General features: G+C 43.1%; 1 protein-coding gene across 1 annotated transcript in view; it reads left to right on the forward strand.

Annotated features, from left to right (window-relative positions):
• RAPH1 (Ras association (RalGDS/AF-6) and pleckstrin homology domains 1) overlaps window positions 1-12,990 on the forward strand; it is a 132,007-nt gene continuing 119,017 nt past the window's right edge. Inside the window, exon 1 of the mRNA XM_032189628.1 lies at window positions 1-30. The gene's annotated coding sequence lies outside the window, so the exon portion shown is untranslated. The remainder of the gene's footprint in view (window positions 31-12,990) is intronic.

A 12,990-nucleotide genomic window follows, 5' to 3' on the forward strand; every position in this document is an offset into this window, starting at 1 on the left:
CCAAGACACTTGGCTGAAGACATACCTCAGGTTAGTGCCATAGCTAAACATCTCAGTGAGGAGCCCCATGCTCTTTAGCTACCAAGGCTGAATTGGCTTTCTGATGGCATCCATTCTGTATCATTCCCTTGAGCACTCATGAATTTTCACTGTGTTGTGAGTCTTTTCTTTTCTTTTTTCTTTTTTTTCTTTTTGTGAATCCAGATGCCTTCATACCATGAGTATGAATCAATATACTCCTTCAAAAGGAATTTTAGGTTGGTTTTCTGTACCTTAAAATGTTACAAGTAATGTCTGATACATAGCAGCCAGACTTTACTGTCACATGTCACGCAGGAAGGGAGATTTCTTTTTGGAAAGATGTGAAATGTTTGTTTCCAGCCCTAAAGAGAGTAGCCCATAAATGTGTCACTAATCTAGGACTAAGATCTACAATCAAACACATGTAATTTTAAGAGAGCTTGAGGGAAGCCTTCCATATTTGGGGAAGGAAATATTTCTTTGACAGTCTGATTATTTTTTAATGCCAATAGCTGGAAGCTGTTCATTAGTGTTTGTTGGGGAAAAGATGGAGAAGGGCAGGAGTTCACACGTGTACATTCCTGGCTCTTTTTAAATCAAAAATCTCATCCAAGTTTCAAAGTTGTAACTGTTTCTTCTGGCTGTACCTATTCCTGGCTTGGACTGTTAGGACAAGTATCAAAGGCAGTGGATTTAATGGATAGAAAGGGAATAGCTCAAAGCTGCATGATTAACTGCATCTATCACCTGCCTGTAATACGACATACTGCTGCTGCTTCATTAGGGGTCGCATGTTCAGGTAGGAACACCTGAAACAAAGCATGCGGATGAGTACATACATGCTGAGTGTTCCCAGGTAAAAGTTTTTAAGATTAAGGTTTGAGGGAAGGTAATTTCTGTTCTGCCAAGTGACAAAGCATTTCTGGTAGCTGCACTGCCTGCTCCTCATTTCTGGGCTTTCTGGGATTGTGCTGAAAGGCTGTCACAGAGAGCAGGCCGAGCCTGGGGGTACACATCCAGTATGATTGGCACGGAGTAGGCTGGCCTGCCAACTATGCCAACATCTCCTCTCGGAGAGAAATAAACGACCAAAATCATGTCTGCCAAAAGCAGCACGTGAGCAGTATGGATAATCAGGAAACAAGAGTCCTGGGGTGAAATAAGAAGGAAATCAAGCTGGCTGTGTAGACACTTGAGTCACTTGGCAAATGTTATGCGTAGTAAGGGAATGCTGTAGCCAGGGTTTCAAGGGAATTGTCTGCGCTGCATTTATTTGCAGAGAACAATCTACATAGCCTATATTTATGGTTAAAGCCTCAGCAAGAGAAAACACTCCCACCTCCACTGGGTTCAGCAGAATCAGGACAGCCCAGGCTCAGCTCTGAATATTAGCTTTTAAGGCTCCCATAACCAGATACATTTTTAAAAGCTTTAACTCCTTCACTTCCTCCTGTTGTATTTCTTTTTTTTTTCACCCAAATGCTACATTTTATGAAGATGGCATTAGTGCTATCAGCATATCACATGTATGGGGAAGCACCATCCACTTACAGTTTTCCCATTTACCCAAAGTTGGAAGGAAGCATTACTCATGTTTATGAACAATTGAAACTGGAACAGAGCGCTTCGTACAATGAGAGCCCCTTTACGGAAGTGTCGCAGGGGCTGCCCAGCGACCTTGCTCGTACAATGGAATATATTCTTTGGGATTACTTCATTCTGAGTAGCCCTCACAGGAAATAATTATTTTGTTAGATACTAACAAACTCTAACTTGTAGGATAAGCATTTCCAAATTGCTCCTTTCCCTGCAGACAGTGACTTCTTTTCGCCTAGCCAAACCTAGCTTATGTCCAAATTCAACAGCTTTCTGCCTCAAAAATGCCCTATTCTTAGACTGTGGTGTTGCCAACACCAGCCCACGGAGTTGTTTTCTGCCAAAATGCTATGAGAAACAGGCTTTTCATTGTGTTTCTGCCGTGTCAAAAAAAAAGTACTGAGTCATAGCACATTGGAAATGTTTGTACTGGACTGCATATGAAAACACCCTAAATATGTTAGAAAGAGTATTAAATATTTCCACATAGGAACTAGGGACCAACATTCTTGATTCTTAAGCATGAAACGTACCTAAAGCAGGAGAAAGCCCTTTTCTAATCATAGCAGAAAGCATCTGCTTACTCATTTGGATATGCATGTGAGTTTTGACAAATACTTAATAATTTTATAATGGATTTCTCTTAGAAAAGAAACCCTGCTTTTTTCAATGTTTCGGCATTCTTTTAAACAATTTCTTTGAACAGGGATTTGAAAATAACCATTGTGCTGTTTACAGAGATCTGTGTGGGCTCAGAGTGTAGGAATCCATACTGGTTTAAAGAGAAGGAGAAAGAAAAAATCATATGACAATTTTAAAATCACATCCACACAAGCAAAAGAAGAAATTTCTATGCAGCTTTATGCCAGAGATGTCCACCCTGTCTGCTGGTGCAAGTGATAAAGTCCTTTAGGGAGCCACCTGGGTGCTGGCTGTTTAGGTGTCTCCCCTGCCATATGTGGGGACGTGGAGCTACAAGTACTGGTCCCCCAGACACGCTGATGACACGTAATGGCATGAGATTGAGTACATTGTTTTGACAGCCTAAGCTTGGCCCATAAACCAGAGATTTTCCCAAAACTAAATGATAACCAGACACCACGTGCTAGAACTGCCTAGGAAACATTCCTGTAAGCCAGTGGACAGCTCTTGATATCAGACAGCCAGCTATCCAGGCTTCCACTTCACGGTGCTGCTGTCTCATGTATGTTTGGATTCCTTTATAAAAAGACCACAATAATCCCATCTTTTTCTGTAGACACAGTTGTGACCCTGAGGAGGTCTTGCTACATATTGCTTATTGCAGCTGGCTGAATAATCTTCCAGATGATATTAAAATCAAATCAAATTTTAATATTTCACTAAGCTTTGGATGTTATTAAAAGTAGTGGCAGAACTCTGGTTTTGCTGATTTCAGGGCAGTCTGAGAGTTTATAAAAACTGAAGTACCTTTTCATAGCAGATATCTATGAAGGTTTTATGATAAAATTGAAATTCATGATTAAATTTCTCAGCTTTTATGCCTTGGATACATAAAGTTTTCTGGTGATATTTTTCCTTGGCTTCAGCAGATTATTGTTGATGACTTCATTAACCCCATTCCTCCCTCTTAAGATAGTACTTTTTATAAGAAATATCTTCGCAGGTCTCCCAAGTGTCCATATGGCATATCAAAAAGACTATCGTTAATAACCTCCTCTAATAACTGGAAGTAATTTTGTAAATGTTTTTTTACAAAACAACTTATTCTGTATAGCATTTTGGCTATTTAGTCAAATTTTCATGATTAGTTGCGTGTGGGTTTTGTATTGTATATAATGTCTGATAATGGGGTAAAAGACAAATCAGTAAGCAGCAGAGCCGGTGGAATTAGAAGGAAGTGATTTGTGGCCATTCTCATGATTAGATCTCACTCTTGGTTTCCAGGGGTCATGTTTATTTAAACTGTTAGTTTAGCAGTTTATTTGTGAGTCCTAAACATTTTGTAAACAACTTTAAACAGAGAATAGTATTAATCTGGAAGTTCATCATACAGAGGCATTGTTATCTGTTCAGTAACTGATATGCTTTCAGCATCATTCCCCTGTTTTGAAAGTTTCAGTTTCACTGTCAGAAATGATGACATGTGAATTAGGCAACCAGCCACATACCCTTGAGGAGAAAAAATAAATTGAGTATTTTCAAAGACATTTGTCTGCAAACAACTCATCAATTGCAATGTATTTGTATAATCTGTTTGGTGAATGTTTGCAATTAATTCTACAAACATCGAAGTCAGGCTGATGGTCCAGTTGAGTCACAAGTAGGAAAAATGGACTGAATTAAACGGATCACTTACTACCATAAACAATCCAGCTCCGGGTCTGGGAAAGTTGCATGGTACTAATAAAACGAGTAGAAATAGATTCCTCCTTTCCTGAATGCCTGAGGGGATTGACAGTGAGGGGGAAGCAAACCTGCAGAAAGAAGCTAAATATCTTCGGTTATATCAGGAAAACTGTTTGAAAAAAGTCCTGCAGTGATGGGAAGGAGGAGTGTTTAGCTCTTCATTTGACCTGTAGCAGAGGAAAAACGCAACCCTCCTTTTCAGTCTTTCCACTCGACTGTTTTGTACAGAGGTTTAACTGACATCATCGCTTTGATATTTCAACGTCTGCTCTTCCTTTCATCCCTGGGGATAGGTTATGCTACTTCTCATTTGTTTCATTAACCTGAAAAAAAAGTGTTGAACCTAAGCTAATACCAGTGCACTGGAGCCAGCAGCAGTTCTGGACAGGCAGAAGCCTGCAGAGATGTCGAGAGCAGGAGGCAGCGCAGGAGCACTCGGGTTCCTGCTGCAGCGTGGCTGTAAACAGCGGCAGGAAGTGAGCACCCGGCAGGCATGAGCAGGCAGTCTGAGGTGGGGTGTGTTATTCAGCTGCCACCAGCTGAAGAGGTCAGGTATTAGTTTAAGGCACTAGCATACATTTCGAAGCAGAAGGAGCGACTCCACTGTCAAGACCCAGGCTGCAGCCATGCTGGGAATGCGCGTTTGTTACTGTCCCGTCCACTGCAGGGAGCAGTCATGGTGGGCTAAGCAGCTGGGAGAGGGCAAACCACATGAGGCCCCTGGTGCTATGGCTGGGTATGTGTGAGTCCCAGAAAAGCCAGCTCTCCCTCATGCCTTCCAGACAGAGCCAGCCTCTGCGAATCTGCACAAGGGAGCCTCTTCTCTCCCCAAGTGGTGTCGGAGCTCCTCGCAGCGTGCTGAGATTAGCGTAACTCTCCTGACTCTTAGAGAGTCATGGGCTCTCATACCAAAATCCATAGCTTCACAGAGCACCCTACTTGCCTGCTTCTGCCTGCTAATATCTAGCTGATCTTGCTTCTAGTCCTAGGCAGAAAGCAAGGCAATAGATGTATGTGTTTTTAGGTTAATGTGAAGCCGCAACCTTTAACTTCAGGTCTACGCTCCCTAACGCTTGCAGGTGCTCAGGTTTATGTGAGACATATAAGCTATAGGCTGTGGTGTGTTTATGTGGTTACATCACATTTTAGGACGCGATGCTGGAAGGATGTAGATTAACTTGTTGATTTGTTATTTCATTTGTGGTTGCTCCATCAGCATCTCTATTGTTCAAGAAAGATAGAGGCTGCATTTTGATGACTTCAAGCCTTACCATCTCACACATCTTGAGCGTAGGGACCAGCTGCAAGGCGTGAGATCAGTCTCTAATCCAAACATTTTAGAAATGGAAAAATATGCTAGGTTTGGTTCTTAAAATCAGTAAGGCCTAAAGCGTTCCAAGGGTGCACTCCCACCACAGAAGCACATACAGAAGTCTCCTCTAGTTTGTCATCTACATATTCAAAGCCATCTTTGCTATTAGGTGTCAGATATGTTCAAGTGGAGTACAATTTCAGAAGGATATGGTTGTGCCGTATAGTGGGCCGTTGGTGTTTGTAATTTATACTTGGGTAAATGCACTTTAATGTGTGTAGCTAAAAACCCATGGAGACAGTTGTATGTTTCCCAGAAAGTCCGAACATATAATCTTCTTTGTGCACCCCAGTAGATGTTGATTATGGAGGGGGGGAGTCTACTCAGACTATAAAGTGTTTATTTCACTGGTCAGGCTGTGAATCACTGTCAACAGAAGAGGTTTTTCTCCTCCATTGCAATCTTGCCTTCTTTTATATTTTCCCCCTTGGTAATCCTCTATATATGGCAGGTTGTAGGTTGATCATCATGGTTAGAAGTTAGGGGAGAAATGAGAATGTAGGCAGAAGTGGCCATGGAGGTGGACTTGACTGTTGTTAATAAGAAGAGAAGAAAGAACTGCAAAATAAAGACCATGGACCTTAAGAAGACATATTTCAAAGCATTCGGAGAATTGATTGGGAAGATCCAGCTCTGGGTGGATGTAAAGAAAACAGCTGCTTATAAAGAGTTATCAATAGTCATCAATAAACTGGCAGATTACTGAGCATGAATATAAAACCATGGTATGGCATGTAGGATTGAGACACAACAGCAAGGGCACCAAACGAGGTAACATAAGCTAAGTCCCTAAAGGGTAACACAGAACCCTTCTGCAGATATGCTCAGAGTGAAAAAAATGCCAGGGAAATGTCTTATTACTGAAGAGAAAAGGAAAATGTTACTGAGAAAGCCGTATGCCATTTTTGTCTCGGGAAGGCTTCAGGAGTGAGCTGTAGGTGGGCAACCAAGAGAAATGACACCAGTGAAGCAGAATGGTCTGCACCTAGGAGAAGGAAGGGGAGAGGATGGGTTAGAAAGGGCATAAAAAGGTTACCTATATTTAAATGAATTATAGCCCAGAACACTTGGAGAGTTACCTGATAAAATTCCAGACCCGTCTGTGGTTCTGTCAAGGAGAAGGGTGAGATATCAGAGAAGGGAAGAGGGCAAATATAATGCTCTTCTTTTAAAAAGGGAGGGAGAAAGGAGAGTCAGAGCATTGTAGAGAGATCTGCTGAATTTCAGTTCCTGCAAAAATACTGGAAAAAGTACTCAAGCCATTATTCATACCTAGAGGAAAACAACATGGCTTTGTGAAGAACAGATATATCAAACCATCTCGTTTCATCATTTGATGAGGTAATCCTTACCATGCTGACAGGAAGAAGCAGCAAATGCCGGATATCTTGATTTTCATGAGGCTTTTGGCAGAATTTTATGTAAGCAAGGCAGAGAAATATGGCCAGATGAAACTACTAAAAAGTGGGTTTCAAACTGATTGGAAACTGTGCTCAGTAGTTACGGACAGTTTGCTGTCAAAATAGAAAGATCAGCTGAGCTCCTTGGTTACCGAGCTCCCCGGGAGTCTGGTCTAGCCTGGCACTGTTTATTACCTTCATTATTAACACAGGTCATGAACAGAGGCTGCTTTTTACATCTCCACACAGCCCTGGGTGGGACGGACTGCAGGCACGTTGGAGGAGAGGATTAGGACTGTAAAAATTCTGAACAAACTGGAGAACTGGTTTTACACAGAAAACCATGAAGTGTGAGGTTCAGTACCCACACAGGAACAGGCTGCAGCACAGGCGTGCAGCGAGGAACACCTTGTTAGGTGGCAGCTCCGCAAAATTAAAAAAAAAAAAAAAAAAAAAAAAAAAAAAAGATCGGTGAGGATCCAGTCATGGATCACAGGCTAAACATGAATTGCTAATATCATGAAAAAGGCAAACACCACACTGCACAAACTGGGAGAGTGGACTGAAAGCTTTATAATGTTATCCTTCAGCTTGGTTCAACATCAGCAGTGCCTTGGCTAGAGTAGCAGTGGTTGGGGCCCCAGAAAAAGCCAAAAAGCTGGGCCCAGCTAGAAGGAGGTGAGACACGAGGAGTAAAATCAGTGAGAAGCCTGCAAAGGATGAGAGGTGTGTGCTCACTCAGAGGAGGAGACCAAGTGTAAAGCAGCAGTTGTTGAATACAGAGAAGGCAGGTGCAGAGGGGAAGGAATCACATGTTCCCCACGTCTGGGGCAGGCAAGGCAAGTAGTGAGGGGATTGCATGGCAGCAACTGAGACTTTGTCATTAGGGAAAGCTTGCCCTGAGCAGGGCAGCAGATTGACCACAGGCTCCTGTCTCCGTCGCTGGAGGCTTTAGGAGCTGGTTAGTCATCCATCTGGAAAAGTTTAGGATCCCTTCATGCCACCTTTTTTATAGCCATGGGAAAGTGTGTAACCCGTCACGATGAACAGATACTGTATTGTAAAGCCTTGTGAAGCTTTGGTACGTGAACTCTCTTAGCCTTACTGTAAGATGATAAATGTGGGGTGCGTATTTGCGCACAGCATCCTGCTGCCTGTGGAACAAATGACCTGGTTTTTCTTTGAAATGCCTCACGTAGAAGGAGGTTCCTTCTCTGCCTAGTAAAATTGACAAGTTACACATCACATGCAGCTCTCAGCATCGTATCACCACCTTATCAAACCTGTGAAAGCTTTTACTAAGGACTGCTCCCAGTTATGGATTTTTGTATTCAAAGACAATCTACCCAGGGAGGGGAACACTGCTGGAATGCATGGAGTCAAGTTGATCACAGCCTCCAATGACATTATGTGTGCTTTTACCACCACATCATGCAGTAATGTTCTCAGGAGTTACTGTGGTATTCAGCGAGTTGTTGCATATTTATTATAAATGAAATGGCAAGGGGGAGACATCAAACAGACCAGCTTACTAGCCAAACATTACATGTTCACAGACACTCAGCCTAACGCATCTGGAAGTTTCTTTTATGAGAAAAAGCTTTATTTGAAGATTTCCAGTACTCCTGGGTTTCAGTTCCATAAAATCCAACAAAACAGCTGTTGTTGTGGTATTTGGGGCTATTCCTGCTTGAAGCCCCAGCTGAGACTGGGATGTTTGCACAATAGCACAAGAACAGGAACGCGCAGATGCAAGGCATCTGGCAGCGGGTTGTGTCCTGCCGCATTCGGCCACGTACAGTGGCTTTACCCTGGTGCTGGGCAGCTGAGCTCCAGTAAGGAAGAGGGGAAGTAGAAAGCACGCTGGAAAGAAAAAAAAAAAAAAAAAAAAAAAAAAAAAACAAACAAACAACTCACAGGTTAAGATAAGGATAATTTAATTAAAGAGAAAAGGAAGAGGAAAAAAAAAAAAAAAAAGAAGAAGAAAAAAGAAAGCAAAGGCCATGCAGAAGCACAAAGAGAGAGAAAAGAAATCAATCGCTACTTCCCATCAACAAGCAATGCTCAGCCACATCCTGGGAAGCAGGGCCCCAATACACAGAGCATTTGTTTGGGAGGACAGACATCTTCATAACGAGAGCCCCCTCCCTTTCCCCTTCCCCACCTCTTATTTCTGGGTGTGACACCACACAGTACGAAATATCCCTCTGGTTGCTTTAGGTCAGCTGCCCCAGTGAGGTTCCCTCCCCAGCTCTTGCCCACCCCCAGCCTGCTGGCTTTGGGGTTTTGGAGGGGTCCTGGTGCTGTGCCAGCACTGCTCAGCAACAGGCACAGCACCAGTGTGACACCAGGGCTGTTGTAGCTGTGAGAGCAGAGCACAGCACTCCCACAGAGTGCTGCAGGGAAAGGGAACTCAATCCTAACCACGTCACTCAGGAGAGGTGGCTGGTGGTCGCCCCACACTCACTGTGATCACCAGGTGTCCCTTCTGAACAGCACTGCCCCCTGGAAGCAATATATGTCCTCTTTATAGGCAGTGCTTAATCAGAAAAAAATGCCCATCCCAACCCAGGAGTCCTTCAAGAGGTTCCTGTGGGGATGCCCATGATTACATGACCACGCATGATACATAAGGCACTGCAGTTGTCACCTGCAGTCTAACGTGCATCCTTCTCTTCTCTGTAGGATTGAGAGTACATCTCTCTCTGATCTCCTCCATTCATCTCTTTGTCTTCTAATCACTTTGGCCTTTCTGCACTGTACAGGACTCCCCCATGGGATGCTTTTCTCAGCCACTCCCCCATCTCTCGCATTTTCTGGGTATAGATCTCACTTGTTTCACACCCTTTCCTCCAAAATCAGCAGAGGCCCTTAGAAGAGGGGTGCGTCTCTACCAATTTCTGTGGTTTCTTTTGCAAAGGACAGCCTGTCCCCAAGGCCAGCCAGATCCCTGCAGATGTTTACTGAAACTGCCAAACTTTCAGAGGTTTGCCCATTTAATTTCTAGCTAGTGTGCTGGAGTCGTTTGCAAAACGCCATGGCAACAGAGCAAAACACTGCTGTGTCATTTCGTGGTAAGGAACAGGCTGACAAGATGGGCCTGAAAGCCTCAGCGTCTCCGCGGTCTTCTCCAGTCCGTCTTCTTCCATTTCTCACGGCCCTTCAGGCAGGGATGTGCCAGCGTCAGGAGCAAGCCAGCCCAAAGGAATGAGAGCTGTGCCAGCTCACCTGGGCATGACTGCAACACAAGTGGTAGGGCACAGCAAGATAATCGTAGGCAGCAGAAGCATTTTTGCTATTCTGCAGCTTCTGGAAGCAGTATGTAAACGATACTGCCGAATGGCAATATCCAGGCAGATTTTTATGGATGACTAATGCAATGAAAATGATGGTTAGATCTGCAAGGCATAAATTTAATATTTTTCTCTGCCTTTTACCTAAAAAAGTTAATTAATCAAATGTCTTTAAAAAGGATGTGATTGTGTTACTAAAGTGAAAAAAGTCCCACAGGAAAGGATCCCTGCGCTTCCCATCTGTTTGGTGCAGCACCAACCAACAGCAGTACCTAACTGCAGAATTAATGCTCCTCAGGGCTCTGCTGCGTGCGTTCCATGGGCTCGCTCAGCCCTCCTCTGCTGAGAGCAGTGGGGATCTTCAAGGTACTATTTTTACCAGTTTTGAATCAGATACAGTGTGACCTTTTCTTGCTACTCGATGTACCTCTGAGTACACTGATGTGTCACACTCCAGTACCATTATTGTCTTGGTGCAAGAGCAGACCTGTGCAACAAGAGAGTCTCACTGGGTTTCCAGCACCTTAGTGATTTGAGTCACAGCCCCACAGCAGCAAAGAACATGTCCTTTAATGCTGTGAACACAGGCCATGCTTTGTGTGTCTTTAGTCTACTTATTGTCAGTTCAGGTCTGTGAAATTCTAGTCCATTTTGGAACCACAAAACTTTAACTGTAAGACAGAGACGAATACAATCTGTTTAGAAAACCTGTCCTGGCATGTATTTTCCCTAATTAAAAAGATAACATGTGACAAAAAGCTCGTTTCAGGTTTGCAGTGAGTTCTGTGCAAAGATTAAACCCTGTGTTTATTTTATCTGGGCAGATTACTTCGCTGTACAAATTACCACTATCAGTTTCCTGTAAGATCTCATTAGTAAACCCAGCAACTCATGTTGCCATCAGACTGCAAGGGATCCTAGCTTACAGGTTCACCTGCTTGCAGAACTATAATGAGCATCAAGCTTGAAGGTATGAACGACTTGGAGCAGCAAAAAAGCACCGTTTGCTGCTCCCAGAGCAAGCACAGCTCACATCTCATATGCACAGGGTGGTATCATGCTGCAGTGGCTTTGGAAAAAGGCCAAAACTTCAGAAGTGATGCCTGAGTCTTAATTTTGTTGGGTGCTACCTGAATGTTCTGACTGTGCATTTTTCCTTTAATAGAAACTAGACTCAACAGTTAGTCTGCTCGACATAGATAGTTTTGATTTGAAAATGGATCTAACCCAGCCCCCAGCAAATCCTCAGGCACAGTGTTCCTGTCCAACTGGAAAATCCCAACGGAGCCATATAAACCCAGCAATACTAACAAGTAATGGCCATGGTTTAATGAAGGGTGGCAATTCTGCTCTGGGGATGTGACTAATGGATGTGGTCATTCTTGTAGCTTTCTCTCATGCTGATTATCTTCCCATTTGGTCCATATCTTGTCACAAACACATCTGTCAAAAGCAGGAGCTGCTGCAGACTAGGGAAGGAGGCTGGCATCCAGATCATCTGCTCAGACTGTAGGCCCACTCCAGCCTGGACACAGCTCTCCTTTCCTTGGGAATGAGGCCAAAAAGCAGTCTGTCTTTACCCCTGCATGAGGGGCGGTTCTTCCAGGTCCAAGGATCTCTGCAGAAATTAGCTGCTTTCTGCAAGTCGCTGAGCTGGAGCACTGCTTTTAAAGTGTCTTGTTTAATTTGGTGTTTCAATTACTGAGCGCAATAGGCTGCTCACTAAGAGAGATGGGCAATTAAAAGGAATCTATTATGTGTTTTATAAAGTACCACTGGAAAGCAGTGAGGCTAGAAATCAGGACCTAAATACCAGACCTGGAAAGCAGAAAGGGAAAGGAAGGCAAGGCAAGGCAAGGCAAGGGGTCTCCACTTTTTCATCTCCTTTTAATTTTCTTTTACTAGTCCTCACTAGAGACTGACCACTTAAGGGAGGCAAATGTTTTCTGCCTCTCCTTGGTTTTGAGCGTAATGCCATCTGACCATACTAACAGTACTGGAGATGCATCCGTGTACTGATATTCAAAGATATCTCAGGAAAGAGCACATACCAGTCTCTGAAGGGCCTCATTTCGGACCAAAAGTAAATAGCCAGTGTCACACAAACCTGCACAGTGATCAAACACTGGAAAACATGACTGGATTTTTTAAAGCCTAGTCAAGAAAGAAAATTAAACTTGTATAAATTGCCTCCTTTGTATGATTCTCTGAATTAGTGAGTTGAACCCAGATGACAGATTTTAAGCATTAACCAGTGAAAAGACAACTTTTAATTTTAGAAATTGGTCTTGAGAGCAGCATTTCCTATTTAACACTGAAGATTTGCACTTCAAAAGTAGGTGATCGTTGCAGCCATGCCTCCATTCAAACACAGTAGTAAACTGCAGTCTTTCTGGCCTTATTTGTTTTTTCCTTCTGTTATAATTTAACGTTTTTTGAAACCCTGTAGAAGCTTTTGCTACAGATAAAAATAAATCATCCTTAGCTCCTGCATTCTCACTGTAGCCTCATCATTATCAGACAGCAAAGCAATCCTGCATATATATTTATTTTCTTGTAAATATTGATTGAAGTAAGAAAGGTCCAGGTCAACAAACATGCACTAACAGCATCCTGAAACCTGCACTCCATGTCCAAAATCCTTTCCCAGCTGGGAACAAGAATGAATTTGCAGCCCTACTCCAGCAGCAGCAAGGAGAAAACAAATTTGCCGTTTATACTACAGTTACTATTACTATGTGTTGCCCCAGGTAATTATCTTTTCCTGTCTATGTATATGCTATTTTAGGTATATACTTACAAAATCTAAGGCAAGCATCGCTCAGATCTTTGACTTGTTGATGCTGCGTGGCTTTCAACTTCTTGAATGTTTAAGGGAAGAAGAATGAGTTTGTGGTTAAAGTACAAGCCTAGGAGTCAA

This window comes from Aythya fuligula, chromosome 6 (assembly GCF_009819795.1).
Source record: "Aythya fuligula isolate bAytFul2 chromosome 6, bAytFul2.pri, whole genome shotgun sequence".
NCBI lineage: Eukaryota > Metazoa > Chordata > Aves > Anseriformes > Anatidae > Aythya > Aythya fuligula.